Source organism: Eublepharis macularius, chromosome 3, assembly GCF_028583425.1.
Source record: "Eublepharis macularius isolate TG4126 chromosome 3, MPM_Emac_v1.0, whole genome shotgun sequence".
Classification (NCBI taxonomy): Eukaryota; Metazoa; Chordata; class Lepidosauria; order Squamata; family Eublepharidae; genus Eublepharis; species Eublepharis macularius.
In genome coordinates this window covers 34,861,684-34,884,069 of record NC_072792.1, presented here as the reverse complement: position 1 = coordinate 34,884,069, position 22,386 = coordinate 34,861,684, and positions in this window count along the sequence as shown.

Below are 22,386 nucleotides of genomic sequence, written 5' to 3'. Positions count from 1 at the left end.
CTCAATTGAAATCTCCATTCTGGATGATCTGGGGGTCAGTCCCAGTCTCTCAGCCTAACCCACTTTAGAGAGCTGTGAAAATATAACAGAAGGAGAGAACAGAATGGATTTATCTCCCCTTTTTTGCATGCTTGCCAAATCCTCCTCCTTACTACAGACCTTATCCAACATGGCTTTGGTTCATGCAGATCACATGATGTCCAGCATAGCCTTTTTGGGTGGTGAAAGCAGACCTTCCACTTATTTTCACCAATGGAAAAGCAGGTTGAATCTAATCCACTGTTGTAAGCTGCTTTGAGTTTCTACTAGGGAGAAAAGCAGGGTATAAATAAACAAAAACATTAGTCAGACTTACCCACCGTATGGAGTAGGGAGGAATCGATAAAAAGTAGATGTTTGAAAACCTAAATAGACAGAGATGAGATTCAGAGTCCTGGTTTATACAATCTAAGCAGAGGGAGGCCTCCCTGAGGCAGCTAGTATATCTTTCATTAGTAACCTTCTCCTCTGGTTTTTCTTGGCAGGTATGAAATTGCAAATCACAGCACACTGCATAATAGAAAAACCATCTGTTCAAAAATAAAATGTTGAAATGGAAATGCCAGACATTAGAGGATATGGACATTATCAGTAGAAGGGAGTTTCAGGGAACAACCTGGAAACTGGTCATATTTAGAATTTAATGAATTGGCCTTCAGACCTTGAAAGATAATTTTAATGTCATCTCTTTTTAAAAAAAAGGATTAGTAATCCTATCTGTGAACTTCTTTGGCAGCAAGTAAGGTCCAGAGATGATGTATATGACATATCTTCCAGCACAACTTCACTAAATCGGAGTCTGCCACAAGAAATGTGTCTTGTTCAGCCTTTTTGCATTTAATATGCGATTCATGAGTCTCATTATACCTTGTTTTATAAGCACCATGGTAGGAGCTGATACCTGGAGACTTTCAGAGACTTAGTAAGTAGAATTATGGTAATTATTACTAAAGATAAATTTCCATTTCCAAGGTATTGCTGTAGTTAAAAGGAGACACACTGTTGTGTGTATCCAAAGAAGTGAGCTGTAACTCACAAAAGCTCATAACCTAACACAAATTTTGTTAGTCTTAAAGGTGCTACTGGGCTCTTGCTCTTTTTGTGAGCTTAATTATTTTGGATCTCTGCTTAGATTTTCACAAGTCACAGCATGATTTCCTCAATGTTTGCTTTCTCAGATCCATTTCATTGACTCTGGTACATCAGTCTTGGTGTTCAGAAGCAGGCTGAGAGCCTCCTTGAACAAATGGGTGGTTCAGTTACTTTTGCCAGTATCCTACTATATAAAAGCTTAAGCTTGTTCAAGACTACTCACTCCCTACTCTGGTGTACCAATAGAGGGGGCTGCTGTGGGTGGAAACCAAAACGAGGCAACAATACCTCCAGAGAGTATGCTGTGGTGGGAAGCCCAGGCTAGAATCTGGCATGGAGCAGGCGGCAATGCCTACCCTCCACTTTCACCCAGCTGTGATCAGGAGCAGAGCTGGTGGCAATGCCCATCCCCCACCTTCACCCAGCTAGGATCAGGAGTGGACCAGGCAACAATGCCTGCACCCTGCCATCACTCAGATCAGCAACAGAGCAGGTGGCAATGCCGCCCCTGCATTCAGCCAGGTGGGATCAGGAGCAGAGCAGGCAGCAATGCCCGCTACCCCTTCACTTAGCTGGAATCAAGAGCAGAGCAGGTGGTAATGCCTGCTTCCCATCTTCACCCAGTTGGGATCAGGAGGGGAGCTGGTGGAAGTGCCCATCCACTGCCTTTACCCACCTGGGATCAGGAGTGGAGCAGGTAGCAATGCCTGATACCTGCCACCCAGCTGGGATCAGGAGCAAAGCAGGTGCCAATGGCCATCCCCCACCACCCAGCTGAGATCAGCAGAGGAGCAGGTAGCAATACCCACCCGCCTTCACCCAGCTGGGATCATGAATGAAGCAGGTGGCAATGCCTGCCTGCCACCCCTACCTGCCACCCTCATCCAGCTGGGGTCAGAAGGGGAGCAGGTGGAAATGCCCATCCCCTCTTCATCCTGATCGGCTCAGGAGCAAAGCAGGTGGCAATGCCTGTCCCCCTTCACCCGGCTGGGATCATCCACTGAGCTGGAGGAAATGCCTGCCTGCCCTTCACCAAGCCAGAATCAGAAGTGGAGCTGATGGCAGTGCCCATCCCCCTCCACCTAGCCTGGATCAGTCAAGGAGCAGGTGACAATGCCTGCCCCCTTCACCCAGCTGGGATTAGGAGTGGAGCATGAGGCAATGCCCATCCCTCTTCACAGCCTGGATCAGGTGCAGAGTAGGAATTAATGCCCACCCTCAACTTCATCCAGCAGGGATCAGGAAAGGAGCAGGTGGCAATGCCCACCCTTTCACTCAGCTGGGATCAGCAGTGGACCATGAGGCAATACACACACCCCTTCACCCTTGCCTGGATCAGCTGCAGAGCAGGTGGACATGCCCCCCAACCACTTCATCCAGCTGGAATCAGGCACTGAGTAGGAGGGAATGCCTGTCCCTTCTTTACCCAGCCAGGATCAGGAGCAGAACAGGTGGCAATGCCTACTCTTGTTTCATCAGGCCAGGATCAGGAGTGGAATAGTGGCAAGAGAGGAATTATCCACAGAAACGTTGGCACTCAATGTGCAAATCGCAATAATAAATAAATAATTATACAATTTCTCCAAAGTGCAAATGCCTCTTATTTCTTTAGCCAATATTGTAATAAATACATATACAATTCCTAATGTGCAAATTCATCACTGTGCAAATTCATCATCGGCGCAGTACAATGCTACAATCCCAGGTACACGATTATTATAATTCAGTTCTATACACATTCATTCCTTCTTCTCACTTCGCAAATTTTCTTCCCGGTTCTTCCTAAAGATGATATAAAGTCCGGATTGGGGAGTGAAAAACACCACGCTCAATCTGGGGCCGGCTACGAACGCAGATTTCGTGCCACCTTCTTCAGGAGCGTGCTATCTGTTGCAAACACAACCCTGTAAATATGATACCAATCGCAATTATTTTCTCCAGCATACTCCTTCCCTATAGCTTATAATCACATGTACTCACAAGTACCCCACGGGAAAATATCACCTCCGCATTTCTCTCTCCTCCTGGTTAGTAGGTACGCATGTTCTCTTCCATGTTCGTCATTACAAACTGCCTCCTATTTGAATAAGCACTGCCAGATTGGTACCACCCCTTCTTAAAGCGACCACGCGCTGTAATGTAAACCCATTTAATACCCAAGACTTCCTAATTAGCAATGGTTCCTCACAAAAAGCAGTTCAGACATAATTCATTGTTCAATCCCTTAGGTTTTATGGTGTCTAATTTTTGAATCCAAAATGCTTCTCTGCGGAGAAGCCTAGTTTGCAATGAATTGCCACTAATTCTTTCCACTGTATTGTCGAAGGCTTTCACGGCCGGAGAACGATGGTTGTTGGGGGTTTTCCGGGCTGTATTGCCGTGGTCTTGGCATTGTAGTTCCTGACGTTTCGCCAGCAGCGAAGAGCAATCAAACCCAGGATGAATCAAACAACCAAGGGAAAACAGTCACCTACAGGAAAAGTGTTTTTGCCATATATCAAAGGAATTACTGATCAGATGGGAAAGCTTATGGAAAAGCATAACCTTCAAGCAGTATTCAGACCCACCCGAAAAATACAACAGATGCTACGATCAGCAAAAGACAGCAGAGACCCCCTCACCTCTGCAGGAGTATACCGTATACCCTGCAGCTGTGGACAAGTTTACATCGGGACCACAAAGCGTAGCATCCAGACAAGAATAAAAGAACATGAAAGACACTGCAGACTTGGACAGCCTGAAAAATCAGCAGTGGCTGAACATAGCCTAACTCAAACAGGGCACAGTATCTTATTCCAGGACACCAAAATACTGGACAACACTTCCAACTACTTTGTCAGACTGCACAGGGAAGCCATTGAAATTCACAAGCATAAGCAAAACTTCAACAGGAAAGAAGAAACCTTAAGAATGAACAGAGCATGGGCTCCAGTTCTGAAAAACACCAGGCCAACAAAACACTCCACACCCGACAATAGCCCTGCAGAGAAGATTAGCACATCAAGCACCAATCCATATGCAAAAGAACCGCCTCAGGATACAGTGAAGCCTCCCGCCATTAGCATTCCACACCCTGGGAAACTCTTACAGAATGACTCAGCTCAACCCCACCCCTCCTGAGTAGATACAAATGACCTACATCTTTTCCACACTGTGACACTGAGAGATCTCTGTCTTTTGGTGCTACACCTCTGAAGATGCCAGCCACAGCTGCTGGCGAAACGTCAGGAACTACAATGCCAAGACCACGGCAATACAGCCCGGAAAACCCCCAACAACCATAATTCTTTCCACTACTTCCAGAATCATTACCTTAAGGGCACTCTCCGGATGGCCACGTTCCCTGTAATGTTGTGTCAGTGGAGCTTCCTGGATGTTGTTACGAATGCGTGACATATGCTCCAATATTCTTACTTTTACTGGTCTTGACGTACACCCTACATATAACATTCTGCAAGGACATTCCAAAACGTAGATTACCCCCTTGGTCTGGCAATTGGCAAAATGGTGAATAACCACCTTGTTGTCACCAATGTGAAGTTCCCTGCCCACACTAAGGATGTTGCAAATTTGGCAGTTACCACACTTAAAGTTACCCTGCGGAAGCTCACAGGGTTTGTTCCTATCCCTAATGTCGGCCCGTATCAGGTCATCCCTTAAGCTTTTAGTTTTGCGGAAACCAATCCTAGGTATGGACTCACACCCCTCTATACCATCTATCAGCGGCCAATGACGGTACACTATCTTTTTAATCTGATTGGCTCTGGGGGTGAAATCTAGAGCCCACGTTATTCTATTCCCCTGATCTCTTGTTCCCGACTGAAAAAGTGATGCTCTTCCTGTATTGTTAGCCCTTTTCCAAGCTGCCTCTATGACTTTAACCGGATACCTTCTTCTCCTGAACTGTTCACAAAGCCTCCTTCCGTCCCTCATAAAGTCAATAGTGGAGGATGAATTACGTTTAATCCGTAATAATTGGCTGAAGGGGATATTTTCCCGTAAATGTCGGGGGTGAAACGAGTCAAAGTGTAAATAAGAATTCTTATCTGTTTCCTTATTGTAGGACCGTACCCTGATCGTATTGTCTGCATCTCTAAAAGTAATCACATCCAAATAATTGATCTCATTCTTATTGTGTTGCCAGGTGAACTTCACATTGGGGTCCCTATTGTTGAGCCACTCGCAAAACTTCACTACCGAATCTGTCCCTCTGTACACAAAATAGAGATCATCAATATATCGAAAATATTGTATGATCTGTGCTCCAAACGGATTAGATTGATCCAAAATGTGTTGTTTCTCCCATTTGCCCATGAACAGATTTGCAATATTTGGTGCTGCAGAGCATCCCATCGCTACTCCCCTCAATTGAAAGAAAAACTGATCCTGAAAGCGAAAATAATTTTTTTCAAGTATCAGATCCAGTAACTGTAAAAGAAAATTTTTGGACTCCCCAATCCGGACTTTATATCATCTTTAGGAAGAACCGGGAAGAAAATTTGCGAAGTGAGAAGAAGGAATGAACGTGTATAGAATTGAATTATAATAATCGTGTACCTGGGATTGTAGAATTGTACTGCGCCGATGATGAATTTGCACAGTGATGAATTTGCACATTAGGAATTGTATATGTATTTATTACAATATTGGCTAAAGAAATAAGAGGCATTTGCACTTTGGAGAAATTGTATAATTATTTATTTATTATTGCGATTTGCACATTGAGTGCCAACGTTTCCGTGGATAATTCCTCTCTTGCCACTATTGTACTTGGCAGAAACGGCCATTTATTGTGTTTCCCTAGGATCAGGAGTGGAGCAGGTGGCAATGTCTGCTCCTCCTTCACCCAGGTGGATCAGATGCAGAGCAGGAGGCAATGCCCGCCCCATTGACCCACCGGGATCAGTTGTAGAGCAGGTGGCAATGCCCGGCACCCCTTCACTCCGTTGGGATCAGGTGTAGAGCAGGTGGCAATGCCCAGCACCCCTTCACTTTGCCAGGATCAGGTGCAGAGGAAGTGGCCATGTCTGCCCCCCCCCACACACACACACCTTCATCCAGCTGGGATCAGTGATGGAGGAGGAAGAAATACCCACTTGCACACCCTCCCCTTTCTAGAGCCCATTGTATTTTTTTCCCACAATGGGCTTTGTTGCTAGTTGATGATAATCTGTTGTTGTGAGTAGAAGGGAGAGCAAGAATTCTATTTTCATAACTAGTGATTGGTGCTGTGAATGTTGACTCTCCTTAGTGTGTGATGATTCAGTTTTCGCAAAGAAGAAATTTGAAAACTGAATGTAGCTTAACAAAAAATATCCTTACTAGATTAGATGAGTGGTCCATGTGGTCGAGCATCTTGCCTCACACAGTGGCCATTCAGATGACCTGGAAGAGCAACAAACGGGCAAGAAACCAAGGCTTTCCCCCAGTGTTGCCTCCTGTTTCTGTGATTCAGAGGTTTAGTGCTGATGTCATCAAATTATGGATGTTCGTGTGTGAACCAGCCAAAATCTGTCACAACTAAGATTGCTTCAGACATAGATAATGTTGACACTTGAGATCATTCCCCCTTTTTTTTCAGCAGCACCAATACTTGACAAAATATACTCCTTCCTTCTTCTTATCTTTTGTTGTGACAATAATTTCCCATTTCTTTATCTTCCTTTTCTTCAGTGATATTGCATTTTCTAAATAAAGTGGATGGCAGTTCTAACATGGACTATAATGGAGACAAATGACAGTTCCCTTCCTAGTGCTACTGGACAGAAGTAATGAGCGTAGCTGGCACAGATAGATTTTTGTAAAATTGCCCCATCCTTCTCAAAAAAATTACTGTCAGTTTTCTCTCTCTTTCTCTCTCTCTCAGCAATTAGATCATGACAGCATTTGGTTTTCTGAGTTCCTTTCCATAATATTGCATTATTTAAAATATTAGTCCTAAATTGGATGATCCACATTTTATTATAGGGCACTAAGGGGTTTTCTACACAGTTTTTTTTTCTTTTGGTTCAAGCCCCATACTCCCATACTGCTTTGATTTATCCCCTGATTTCTGCATGCATGTTTTTGCCTTTAGTTTTCACTTCTTTTTTTTAGTTGTCCCTCCCCCATTTTTTCAGTCCTTTTGAGACCACTTTTACCCTCTTCTTTTTCAGGAAGCCAATTTTGAATTGATTTATTCCTTGTGCATAACATTTCTTTTAGTTTTGTTTGTCTCACCCACAGTCCCTACCACCTCCAAACCCATTTTTGATTATTGGACATTCATCATCGTCAAATACTCCCCACTCCCCGCCTGCCTTTCGCTCCTTCTCAATCTTTTTTTTTTTAATCATCCATTTCATAGCAATATGTTGACCTGACATTGTAACAACAGAAGCAGTAGGTTCTCTGAATTCCCAATGTTTTTTTTCTTTTCTTTTTTAAGTATCTATCCACTTCCATTGAAGAGATATGCCTTTTCACCTATATCTCTGAAAGGAAAGGGGCTAGAAAGTTGCTTTTTACAAAAGGAAGAAAGCTGGGAACTCAGAGAATCTACTACACCTACTGTTATAACAGTATGTTGCAGGTAGGTTCTCTGAATTCTCACAATCCTGCTGATCAAAGATCTATGGATTTCATTCGTTCCTCCTCCATCACTGATTCCAGCAAGTGAAGGAGGGGGGGCATGGTCACTCATTCCGCACTTGATCTGCCTGATCTTGGCCATGTGAAGGGGTGCTACCTGCTCCACGCCTGATACATGCCGGGTAATGGGGGGGGATTGCCTCCTGTTCTGCACCTAATTATGGCTGGGTGAAGGGGGGCATGTATTGCTGCCTGCTCCAAGCCTGATCCCAGCTGGATGAAGGGGGAAGGGCATTGCCACCTTCTCCCCGCTGCATGAAGGGAGGAACGGGCTTTGCCTCCTCCTCGTTGCCTGATCCTCACAGCTGAAGGTGGGCTGTGGACTTTACTACCTGCTCTGCTCCTGATCTCAGCTGGGTGAAGGGGGTGCAGGCATTGCCACCTGCTCTGCTCCTGATTCTGGCAGGTTGAGGGGGGGAGGCATTGCTGCATAGTTGGCTCCTGACTCCAGCAGGGTGAAGACAGGGTGAGCATTGCCACCTGCTCTGCTTCTTATCCTGGCTGGGTGAAAGGAAGAAGAGCATTGCCTCCTGCTCCGTGCCTGATCCCACTCAGGAAAAGGCATGAGGTGGGCATTGCCACCTGCTCCACTACTGATCCCAAATAGGTGATGGCGGAAGGTGGGCATTGCCAGCTGCTCCATCACTAATACCAGCTGTGTTAAGGCAGAGAAGGGCATTGCCACCTGCTCCACTCCTAATATCACCAGGGTTAAGGTGGAGGATTGGAATTGCCACCTGCTCCACTCCTAATGTCAGTTGGGTTAAGGGGGGGGATTGTCACCTGCTCCACTCCTGATCCCATTTGGGTGAAGGAGGGTGAGCATTGCCATCTGATCTCCTCCTGATCCCAGCTGAGTGAAGGGGGGGTGGGTATTGTCACCTGCTCTGCTCCTGATCCCACCTGTATTAAGGTGGGGGCTGGGCATTAACTCTTTGGCTATGTTTGAGTTAGGATAAAATACCATAAAAATAAAACCACATTATTGCATCAAGTTTTGTGTATGTAGTAGTTGTTCTGATGAGCCCATGTATCTTTATGTGGGGATAAAAATTCCATACAGAATTTTGCTACATCCATATGTGCACCTACCCCAAGGTTGCTCACATGGGTCAATAAATATGCACACTCCACAAATCTTGATATGATTGTACATGTAACCATATCAAGACTGCTTTTTTGCAGTGTTTTATCCATGTACATTGGTAAGGTAAAGGAGCAGGAAAAATGCATGCACATGAATGGAAGGAATTTAAAGCTGTTGAAAATTATGTAAGCATGGATTTGTGCAAAATTCAGAAGTAAAACACAGAATACTTCTAAAGCGTTGGTTACAGGAAACTAGTCTAGCTAATTTTGAGCTCCAAAATCTGAGGGCAAGCTACACATGACGAATGACACTTGAACAGCAAGTGTATTTCTCCCTGTTCACTTGCCCTCCACTCAATCCACTTGCCGTTCAAGTGTCATTCGTCATGTATAGCTTGGCCCGCTGTAGAATTTTGGATGAGAAAAGATTCTAAAGCATCCCTTCTAGTGCCTAAGCACAAGATGAGTTGTGGTGGGAACTGAGATCAAGTTGTTATTATGTGAGGGTTAACCAGAGGATCAGTTGTTTAGATATCACAGTCTAAATACTCCTTTCGTGTAACAGTAAAGGAAAATCCAGGAAGCTATTTGAAAAAGGGAGAAGTTGTAGTGCCTGGAAAACTTTCTGTATTTGTTGTAGTTTCTCAGCACTTCATTTAACCGACTCTCCCATTCTGTTCTTTCCAGACTCTGTTCCACCCCCATCACCACACAGACTCCTTTAAAAAATGAACGAAACTCTTTGCAATAGAGCCATCCTCTCTTCTGTCTATTATGGCCCCATTCACACCCTGACTTTATACACCTCTGCCTCATATTTGTCTGATTCAAGGTGGCAACAATGGGGATTCTGATTTCAGACAGTATTCAAATCTGATTTTTTTTTTTTTTTTAGGTGGCTGTAAATCAGATTGCGATGCAGTTCGAGAGGGAGGCTTGAAGATTTTTTTCTGTCAACCCTATTGTGGGGGGACAGCGATTAACCAATAAGGCATGTGAAAGCTTTAAAAAAATTATATTTGGATTGGAAGCTAAACAGGTTAAGAAGTCCTATGTCTGGACTATGTCTCTGACAGAGTGCTATGTCTGGACTTTTTATGGAACTGATTTTCTTTAATAGACTGAAATGTGAATGAACCAGGTCTTAGTGATTGTGCAGCATAACCAGGGGGTGATATTTACTTTGGATCTATTAAGCTGGAGTAAAAAGTATACAGATGTACCCACAAAGGCAGGAACAAAGTAATCAAGATAATGTTTTTTTCAGGAGACTGAATGGTATAACACAAAATAGGAGCCATTATTTTTAAATAACGTTCTTTAAACCTAAGATCATGTTTCTCTAAGTAATGATTGACTGACTTAATAAATTGTCAGAGAACAGAACTCCTCAGCAAGGAATATGACTCTTTCAAGGGTCCTTGTATTTATTAATCATGATGAAGAGCCATTAGTCTGTGCTGACATAAGACACACAGCCTGACCTTTGCAAGAGGTTTTGCATGAATTAGTGTTTCTTTCTGCAAAGAAAATGAAGATATTTTGCCTCAGTAAATCCAGAATTGTATACTCATGAAAGATCTTTGCATCTTAAGCTATCAGAAAAAAAACACTTATCATTTTGTTATCATTAGAGATGGGCACGAACCAGGAAAATACCAAACTGGGCAGTTCATGGTTCATCGTGTTTCACGAACCATGAACCATGAACTTTCATGAAATTGCCCCAGTTGGTGAACAGGTTCGTTTGATTAATGAAAACATCTCTTCTGGGGCAGCAGAAGTTCTGCAGAAAGCCTATCCCCCCTATTACCTAGGAAACTGATTGATCAGCTCCAGGCTGCCTACAGCGATGAACCAAAAAACAAACTGGCCTAAAGTTCATGGAGGTTGTCAGAAATGGGCTCTGATGAACCCCCGGTTCACGAACCATGAACTGACCAGGTTTCTGATAAACTTTGGTTCATATTTCGGTTCATGCTCATCTCTAGATGGCTCAGATGGGTAGCCGTATTGGTCTGTAGTAGAAGAGCAAGATTCAGGTCCAGTAGCACCTTAAAGACCAATTAAATTTCTTTAAGGTCCCATTGAGTCCAAATCTTGCTCTTCATTTTTTTATGAAATCTATTTTGACTCAAAGCATTGCAGCACAAATCTACAAACCAATCCCAGCAGGTGGGATCTGTGCAGAATGGAGTCAAGCTTCATAAATAAGGGGATTTAAATATTTCAAAAATGTTTTAAATGAACACAGCATGGTAATTTTTAGGGGGACAGTTTCTTTATATCACAATAAAGGCTTTATTCTTTTTATAATCTGGTTGAATTTTAATTGTCAACAATCATGATGTATTTTCTTATTATTTTGCATTTCATAAAATGCCTTGGGAAGGTTCCCTGAAAAGATGGCATAGAAATATACTAAACAAATGAATTTTCGAGACTTACATTCAATAGCATTGCTTCAAGTGGGTAGCCATGTTGGTCTGTAGTACAAGAGCAAGATTCAGGTATTTGACAAAGGGAGCTCTGACTCTTAGAAGCTCAAACCCTAGAAATCTAGCTGGTCTTTGACATAAGCATTACTGGATAAGTTCAAGGATCCAACTAGTCCGGCACACTATTTCCATTTGGAGGGAACTTGATGCATTTGGGAAGTCCACAAGCAAGACCTGAAACAAAAATCTCTGTCCATGGCTTCTTTCAGAAGTATACTTGTTCAGTTTAACTATCATGGTTCCTAATGGTGGAGGGTCTTTCAATTCATAGCTGACTTATGGCGACTCCTGGTAGAGTTTTCATGGCAAAAGACTAGCAAGGATGGTTTGCCATTGCCTCCCTCTGCAACTCTTGTCTTCATTGGAGGTCTCCCATCCAATTACTAACCAAGACCAACCTTGCTTAGCTTCTGAGATCTGATGAGATTGGGCTTGCTTGTGCTATCCAAGTCAGGAAAGCATGATTCCTAGTCACAGATAAATATATCATACATGAATCTATACAGTTATTACATGCCATCTACCAGTGGTTTTCAGCCTTTCCAAACCAGACCCAGAACCCACTGTACTTAGAAATGGCAAATCCATAACATCATTGTCATGTTTCATCAGAGTAATGGGACAGGAAGAATAGAAACCAGAATTATGACCTAACTGATGTCAAGAGAGGGCTACAGGCAACAGACCAACAGAGTACAGGATAGAAAACACAAGCCAACACTAGAACATATACTGTGGTAAGAAACAAACCAAGGGGCAGAGCAATGGAGGAATCCTCTTCACACTAAGTGAACTTACCACACTGTCAAGTTGCTCCACTCAGGCGTGCATGCAAAGAGAGTCAGGAGTCTGGGTACTTTTACTCTACACATGCACACAAGTAGCAGGTCCTATCCTACCAGAAGCCTTAAAAAAAACCCAAAAATGGCTCTGTAGGGGTGGTCCAGCTAGTAAGGCTCTGTGACCTGCCTGAAAGTCTTGGCCCATTAATTGAAGACCACTGATCTAAACAAGATTCTATCACAAGTAGCTATCACCATATTTTTAGAAGCTGATTCTGTATGTTAATTGTGTGTTGTATAAAGTCTGCATTATGAAGACACTATCGAAATTCTTGCTGTTATGATGGATGGTGGTGAAAAAAAGGATGCATTAAGGATGAGCAACTGTTTGCTGGTTTTTTAAAATGTTTGCTTATATTATTGTTAGCAGTTTCATATCTCTGCTTGCTGCTGTTGTTTTGTAGTTGTATTTGCATTTGCTCATGGAACAATCTTTATACGTAAGTTACACAGTGTTTCTGTGGACATTGTATTCCATTTATCTAGATAATCTACATACAATATAGAATATTGATTCAATGACACACAAACGGCGTTGAAAAATGCGTACAGTTTTTAGGGGATGTTGGTGTGAGGAAACAGAACGGTGTGAAAATGAAGGATCACAAGATAGATTCACACAAAACAGAAATGGAATTGAAATGAGGATATTGGGTTGAATGACCAGGGATGGGAACTATCTCAATAGACAGGCTTGCAACATGTTTCTCTGTAGTGCATCCCTAAGTGCATAACCCCACCGATTTATACAAATGGTTGTACCCTGTTTATTCATCACAGGTATTATATGACAAAGATAGTCCTACTTAGTGTTTTCTAAAGAACTCCTGCAACAAGCAAAAAAAAAAAATGAAGAAACTTGTGTGGTATCCGTAGTATTTGCTATCTCTTCTGAGTCTTTTTTTAAACCTGATGTTTTCTTATCTTAAGGTGTATAGCAGTTCAGGACCCCTGCGGTGAAATCATAAGCTACCTGGAATTACACAGAATGGTTTATTTTTCAGCTGAGCTGTGATGAAACTAGGTTCACAAATTTCATAAACTATGCCATCACTATTTTTGCCCCTCTTTTTCCATTTTTAAGAGAAAAGAGTAAGGCTGTTTACTGAGAAAAAGTGGGTCACTGGATCCAAGCTTATGCCTTCCAACATAAAATTCATTATTTTTGTGCACATTATACTAAATGGTCACTAAGCACTATTGAATTAATTGCATGCCCTTTCCTCATCCTTTTGGGTGTGATGGGACAGTGTAGAGCATGGAGCACATGTTCCCAATTCAAGGTATACCTCATAACTCTACAGACATTTGTATTTGGTTTTCATTAAAATCTTGGATGCAGTTTTGCTTCAATGTACATTAGAGGCAGGCATGAACCGAAATACGAACCGAAATTCATTATGAACTGGGCCAGTTCATGATTTGCAAACTGGCAGTTCATGAAAGCTCTTTTCCCATGAACCATAACAAATTTTAACCGGGTTCATTTTGTTCTTATTTTGGTTCCTCACTGCAGACAGCCTGGCACCAATAAATCAGTTTCCTAGGCAATAGGGGAGATGGGCTTTCTGCAGACCTTCTGCTGACATGGAAGTGACATTTTCATGAACCGAACGATCCGGTTCGCAAACCGGGGCAAGTTTGTGAAAGTTTGTGGTTCGTGAAATGCAATGAACCATGAATCGCACAGTCAGTTGTTCATGTTGACCTTAATTCTTCTCACAGACAATGTTGTATGATTAAATAAATTGAGAACATTTCATTTGCTTAAATTAGAGATAACAAGTGGTAATCATATTTATAACAGTATCTGCTTCATGGTGATTAGCTACCTGCAACTTTGAGTGGGGAGTGCTTGAACACCCACTAGTTTGGCTCATGTTTTGTTCATTGGCTATCAATAGGGAGCCATTTTTTTGTCAATCAGTTTATTCATGAATAATTCAAGGTTCTTTGTCGAGTTTTTACACTAGGAGTCTCCACTGTGGTGCTCATGGGCTCTATGGTACTTGCTGACACCTTTCCTGGTGCCCAGCAAGGGTTTTTAGAAAAAAGGAATAATAGTAACAACAATAACAACAGTGTGCTTATATACCAAGCTTTGGGACAGATTAGTGCCACTCTCAGAGTGGTGAACAAAGTCAGTGTTATTATTATCCTCCCAATACTACTGGGGAGCTGAGGCTGAGAGGAGTGGCTTATCCAAAGCCACCTGCAGAGTTCATGGCAGCCATGGGAATCGAACTGGCAAAGTGCTGATTCACAGCCCAGCCACTTAAACCACTATGCTACAGCATAGCAAAGTGGGTGGGTTTTTTGCTCAGGAGGGCTTCTGATAAGCCATTGGAGATTGACTGCGTGGATTCAAACAGTGCTTCAATAGCAGCTGCCACCACAACACAAGAATTTGTATTGTGTGACTGAAGGTTAAACTAAGTATGTGCATGAAAATATTGTTAAACAATACATTCATTTTAAAAACATCCTGTTAAGCCGAGTTTCTGCCTGAAATGTTCAAGAGTTATTATAAGAGTTATGAGTGACCTTGCTCCCCAGCATTTTGTGGTTGGCTCTGGCACTTTTGACAGCCATTTTGTGGCTGTGTTCACCAGACTGTGTCAGAATTCCAAAGGTGTCTACAGGTTTCAAACAGTACAGTACAGTATGGCACAATCTGCAGTGACTTATGCATGTAATTTACTATATTGCACTCTGCATGCGGCTGTTCTGAGAACTTCAGTTTGCGGAAACCTGCATCCAGGTTTTTGATGGCTATAGGGAATATATCATTCTAGTTTTAGAAGAACTTTAATGCATATCTGTTTGATTCTAGGCACATTTCTAAGTGTGAGCTCTTATCTCTAAAGCCCTAATGGTTTCATTCTAAGCAGAGTTACAGTTTTTAAAAACTTTGTTAAGGAAGGCATTGTAAATGGCCCAGGACAGGGCATTTGAAGGACTGCTTCTTCATATATCAATTCACCATCTAATTAAGATCAGCTTCTCAAGACCTAACTTTTGCCCAAGCCTTGTGAAGCAGCTTGGATGACAATCATAGACTCAGCAGTTTCAGGGGAGATCCATAGCCATGGAATGGTCCCCCCTTCCTAAAAAAAAAAAAAGCTTTGCTTGGTGCCTGGTTTATCATCTGTTAAGCAATGAGTGGGGGGGAAATCTAATTTGGGGGGGGGGTAAGTTGGCTAATGACTCTCTAATAACAACATTCGATTTATATACTGCCCTTCAGAACAACTTAACACCCATTCAGAGCAGTTTACAAAGTATGTTATTATTATCCCCACAACAATCACCCTGTGAGGTAGGAGGGGCTGAAAGAGCTCTCGAAGAGCTGTGACTGACCCAAGGTCACCCAACTGGCTTCAAGTGGAGGAGTGGGGAATCAAAGCTGGTTCTCTGGATTAGAGTCCCACTGCTCTTAACCACTACACCAAACTGGCTCTCATACTGTCCTCCTAAGCAGTCACCCCTTCTGAGCCTGTCATCACTGAGATTTTTTTTAAAAAATGTTTCTTTTAAAGCTATTTAATGTTGTTGCTTTGTCTAGCTCTAATTGTTATTTTGTACTATCTGAGGTTGCTGTATGTTTTACAAGTTGCTTTACTGACTGTTTATTTGTAATTATTATGCTTTTTATGAATTCTATATGATTTTTGTTTTAAGCAGTTTTGTGTTAAACTATCAGGGGAAACATCTAGTAAACAAATAATAACTAAATAAAATATTAGCTTGGAGAAACTCTGCTTCATTCCTGTTAATACGGAACCAATTTTCACCAACTTTGGTAAAGTGGGAGGGGACTACAGATAGGATGATTCACACAACTATCTACTTATATGCATTTGGATGATAATTGTGATGTTAAAAGGGGTCTGCAGACTCAGTTGAGGAGCATTGTTGTGAAATGAGGCCGAGGTGAGGTGAATGGGGCATTCTTCTCCCACCCCCACCCACCCCGTGGGTCCTTCGCTGCTACAGCGGAGGGGCTGGGCCGAGGCTCCTGCTGGCGTCACTCAGTTGCAGTGGTGCCTGAGAGGGACGGAGGCCTTTCCTGCACCTCTTCCAGGGCCTCCCAATCAGGGGTGGCTGTGCTGGTATGGGTGGGGTGATGTGAGCGAGCATTTAAGGCTCTCCCTCACAACCTCTTCCCCCCCTTTGTTCAGCAGTCCTGCTGCCTTACACTCTCCCTCTCCCACTTTTTCTACCCAGCTGCATGGTTTCCTGTTTGGATTTCTTTGTCATAACTTGTGCAGGGTGGTATTGTTGGGCATTGGTCTGGATCCATTGAGGGGAGACAGTACCGGTTAGTCACCTTTCCCCCATTTGCAGGGGTCCCCTTAAAGGATCTGTGGGGAAACCAAGAATGTTCAGGGGACATGACCAGCCTTCACTTTGGGTAGCAGGGAACCACCAGGGCCACTCCCAGAAAGTGTGTGTGTGTGTGGGGGGTCACATCTCCTGCCATGCGGCGGTCTGTGCCCAGTAAGCAGGCTGGGGAATGGTATTATCAGATGACGGGTCATTTGACGCCTGGATCCATGCCCTATGCTGTGCTAATGCTCCAATGCCTGTAATCAATACAGTTGTTGCTGATTTTATCCTAACATCTGTTTGCTTGTTTTTCTGGTCCCAGCACCCTGCACCTCACAACCTTGCCTCTCTGCTTGCAACCAACAATATGTAGGAAGGATGTCACATTCTGAGAAGCAGAAATTAGTTCGTTTCAAGTGAATTCCTTGAACAGCCTTAAAAAGATCTTACCATGTCCAAAATTGGCAAGTGGCATTTTATTTTATTTTATCTTTTAAGCCCAAGTACAAGCTTGATAATATAAAAGATCACATCCCTACCAGGTTTTGTTTTCCACAATTTATAGGCGCAATAGAGGTTCTTTATGGGTGTAATAGAGGTTCTTTCTTTTTAAGTTGTTGATAGGTTTATCATGATAAACATTCAATGGAACATTCAACAGCAAGAACAGCAGTGTTCAACATTTGGACCTTGTCTCTTGGGGGTGATTGGAGAACAAGACAAACACAGCTTAATTAGGTAGCTTCTTTTATCAAAAGTAAAGGAAGGAAACAATGGGGGAATCTGGTCTATTGAGATGAGCAATTGCTGTACGAAGACACTTGCAATTTATCATCACTCTCTAGCTAATTAAAGCTAAAGATTATACCATCAACTTTTTTGTGTGTGTGTGAAAAATTGGCCTGTCTGAAAAGACACCATGGCAAAGCAGTCTTGTTTAGTTTGCTATGCTGAGAGGACAACAATATTGGTTTTATATACCTGGCTACAGGGTGCAAGACCAAACTGAACTGAAGCACTGATAGTGCAATTGATGGCTTCTTCATACTGTACATAGCTCCAAAAGTCAGGCCTCATAGACTTAATCTGCATTCACACACCACAAAAACACCAGAGGCTCCCAATCTGTGGTTAGGGTGCAATTTACAGTGCCACAAAAACACTAGTTGCCTCACATCATGGTTCCACTTTTAGGGCTAGAAGCAAATCCTAATTTATTCAAACATTTATATGTCACGACAAACTGCTTAAACTAAGACCACCTTAAACGCAGAAATCTTGAATATCAACTGCTTGAGTAAGAAGAATAGGGAGGGGATACAGCCCAGAATAACAACCTTGGCCATTTCCACACACGTTGAATAATGCACTTTCAATGCACTTTCGCAATCCTTTTGAAGTGGATTTTTTGTTCCACACATTGAAAATCAGTTTCAAATGTTCACTAAAGAGTATTGAAAGTAGATTATCCAACATGTGTGGAAGCAGCCACTGTCCCTTAGGTTTAGAGGGGAACAAACCAAAGAACGATAGAGAGGTCAGAGATCTGTTTAGACTTTGTTCTTTACTGCCCTGGCACCATCCTTTGATGTGTAGAATACTGTTCTCAGGGACTTCCTCTTCATGACACCTCATCTGCCTCTCTTTGTCACACTTTCCATCTTTCCTCTCCATCTTGCACCGTGGATGCAAGACCTCCCATCCCTCCATCCATTGGCATCCTTATGCTAAACAGAGAGGCATCTCTCATCTTTCCTATCATGTATGGTGCTCACACAATAAAGATCTCTTATTTTGTTTTTTAAAGCTTAACCAAGGCTCTGACTGTAAGTTTGTTTCTCTCTCCCACATACACTAGCAATTCAAACTGCTATACCCCCACATTTCTCTGCTTTACTGAGCTACTCTGCTAACATTTACACATGTCAGTTCATGCACTATCTCATTGGAATTGTAGGAGAGTTTCCGACCCGCACAACCCCAGGTGCCATCAAATTCTGACTGCTGAAAGATGTTTGGCTAACAAAGGAAATGAATCGGCTCCCCGTGGCTTGTGTTATCTCTCTTCTGCATGGCCTGGTGTTTGTTAACAGGAAAGACAGGTGAACTTCTCCAAATAATTTGTGCCTGCGTATTCTCACACTACCTCATGGGACTGAAGCTTATTTCCCAAGGTATGGCCATGACCTAAGAGCATATGAAGCAATTTATGCAGAAAAATCCCCTCGAAGCTGCTCAAAGTGGTATTTGGTTTGAACTTCAAGCAAAAACATCAAGGTGCTTCAGTGTGGGCTCATTTGTGAATAGACAGGTAGTTCACATGAATTCAAACGTCGACTGCCTTCATGTCGAAGTTTGCAGGATCCCTGTTGGAAAGGGAATCTTGAGGAGTTCTGTACATCTTGTAATCCACCCCAGGCAAACACAAGTTGGTAGTTTCAAATTGTGATTTGCCAAGTGCTTGACAATCTCTCAGTTTCGAAATCCCACACAAACAATAAAACAATGGTATGCATGGGCTGGGTTTGGCTTGCTGGGCCATCTGTAGCTTCAATAAAGTCTCCGTGAAATCAAAAATATAAATATTCTGTCTGTCCATGGCTGTCATGATAGCTACTGACTATAAACAAAGGCTGTGGTGTGTTTAGCAATCAGAGGTTGTATTATGTGTCCATGCAGTGCCATCTGTCAAAAAGAATACTGCATGTAAACAAGTATGGAAGTGCATGATTTGTGGAATGGCCACTGTTCAGTGGTAAAAGATTCATCTTCAGAGCTCAATTTCATGAGCATTAATGGTTCGAATCATTAATACGATGGTATGATGGAGGAGAGGAGAGTGAAGTATGCCACCCTCAGGTCCTTGGAGGAAGGGTGGAATAAAAAATACAGTGAATAAGTAAAGTTTAGTCATTATGAACTTCAGTTATATTGATGCTTGCTTGCACATTCCTTTACCATATGAAGAAGATATTCACCATGAGTGTGTGTAACTTTCTTAGTATTGATTGGAAGAGTATTAAATTTGTGGTATATAATGCAAAAATAGTATTTATTGTCTTTATTTCTCCTGCTAAGCTTGATTTTCTGTAGGTTATTGCTTTGTGTTTTGCTCTTCCAACTGCTGTATATTTTCCTTCACCTTTCCAAGTGTGTGTCCAATCCTTGTGTGCATCTTGCTGAGCCAGCTCTTTCTGGCTCGTTTGTATCTAGAGAAAAGTATCTATTTGCAGTCCCCCATATGACTTTCTTAAATTGTATATACAACTGAAAACACTCCACAGAATTTATTAGAAACACCTGCTTCAAGTCATTCCCTTAAACTGAAAATATCCCGCTTTCTTTTAGAAGCAGGTAAAATATCATAATGGCTTAGCTTTTTCCTCTTTCTTTAGATGTGTCATTTGTTTAGATTTTTCAGAGTTAGTAAATAATAATTTTAAAAAGACTACATGATGAATCTCATGTATTGGTTCTGCTAACAGAGCAAAGGTGGCTTCCTCCAACCTATATATACTCTATCTGCTGGAAACCTTATCAACATGTAGAGGACAGATTGGCAATATCTTCTTGCTTATCTCTGCATCTTCTCAAGTCTTTTTGATTGCTTTTAATTTCTCTCAAACTGTGGTTTCCTGTGTTCTCATCAGTCTCACTCGGTGTCTCTTGCCCTGAGGATTACAGTCTAGTGTACTTGTTACAGACTTCAGCATGTTCTTCCATGTGTGTCCCATCCATCTACGTGCTCCTTTCATAATTAGCTGTCATAAAACATGACTGACTTTACACTAAAACACTTTCATTTGTAATCATTAGACTCACTCAAAAATAAGGGTTGGTTCTCCTTTTATTATAAGTCATTAAACGTTGTTTTATTAAATGCCAATCATACTAAATGTTACCATGGAAACTCCTATTGTTTCCATTGGCACCAGTTCTAAGGGCTCCGTTTTAACTATCTATGATGACATCTTGTCATTTGCAAGTGTGATGTTCACAAGGATAAGCATTCTGTGGGCTAAGTTGAATATTAACAGTAGTTTCTGGTAAGTCAAAAAGCTTCATTTCCCAGATAGATTTTATTCATTCAGTGTTGAAACGAAGAAGGGATCCAGAGCTTGAACTAGAACTTCAAAGCCTAACAGTGGTCAATAATTGGGACTGTTGAATCACAAGCAACCAATAAGAAAGTGAATTTTGTGGGGAAGATTCTCTTATTGAACACAGCTGTAGAGGTACATGAAATCTCCCTGGGACTGGACACCGTTCCTTCATGTTTTGTCACAGCAGACAGTTCTGAATTCACTGAAATTTGAAATTTACTAATACCTTAGCTTTGTGTAAAACGATCCCAAGAAATATGACTCTCTTTAAATTTCAGCGAACTCCTTTTAGGCTATGGGTAATGGGCACAATGAGTTGGGTGCAGGATTCTCACAGAGATGGAGGGAGAGTATAATTTTTTACTCATTTCCCCTCCTGACTGCAGCCTTCTCTTCATGTTGCCCATGTCCTCTCAACCACTGGTATCACTTTTCAAGGCTCATGGGGAGCTGCTAGGGGAAGGGGAGAAACACATTGGCTCCCATTTCAAAAGATCCAACTGTACGTTCTTGACATAAAAGACATCATTTATGATCTATGCTGATACAGACATTCATCATTAATCTAAATCATGCCCCATGTTCCTGTATATTAGGCAAAGAACAATGATGTGCTGCACATGCAAGACTTTCTTATTTCTTTGTACAAAATCTGTTTTCTTGAGTATACAAGAAAATAGGACATAGATGCAGAGGAGTTAGCCATGTTAGTCTGTGGTAGCAAAATCAAAAAGAGTCCAGTAGCACCTTTAAGACTAACCAAGACTAATCCAACGGGAGGCTGCTGAACTGGAATTCATATGCAAATTTGACTCTGTCAAGCTGGGACTGAATAGGGACTATGAATGGTTATCACATTACCACAGGTAACAGATTTCCTTTACAGAGGTGGGGTCTGGGGGAGCTCAGTGGCACCTGGCGTGGGCTTTCGGGAACCACAGATCTCTTTGTCAGATGCATCTGGCAGGGAGAGCTGTGGTTATCGAAGGCCCATACTGCATTGGAATTGGATGGTCTAGCTGTTTGGCTGCTACAAACTAACAGGGCAAACTCCTTTGAAGCCAACTGATACACACACTAAAAGGAGATGTTTACATATACTAGCAAAGGAATGTTTTGATTGCACCCTCCCTCTTCCTCCCCCTAATTGCCTCTTCTCTCTCCTCCTCTTCTGTATTTGACCAGTCTCTGTATCAGGCATCTGACGAAGAGAACTTGATTCTCGAAAGCTTATGCTACAATAAAATTAGTTAGTCTTAAAGGTGCTACTGGACTCTTTTTGAAAATAGGACAGTGTCTGCATGTATGGAATTCTGGAAATTCTGGACTAGAGATGGGTACAAACTGGAAAAAAAACAAACCGTGTGGTTCGTGGATTGTTGCATTTCACAAACCATGAACTTTCATGAACCTACCCCAGTTCATGAACTGGTTTGTTTGGTTTGTGAAAACGTCACTTCTGGGTCAGCAAATCGTCACTTCCGGGTCAGCAGAAGGTCTGCAGAAAGCCCATTCCTTGTGGCCTAGGAAACTGGTTGATCGGTGCCAGGCTGTCTGCAGTGACAAACCGAAAAATAAACCAAACAAACTGGCCTAAAGTTTGTGGAGGTTCATTAGAAATGGGCTCTGACAAACTGCCAGTTTGCGAACCATGAACTGGCCTGGTTTGTGCTGATCTTTTGTTCGTATTTTGGTTCATGCCCATCTCTGTTCTGGACTACAGCCTGTGTTTTTATTATAGTCTTCTTGTACATATAGTGTGAA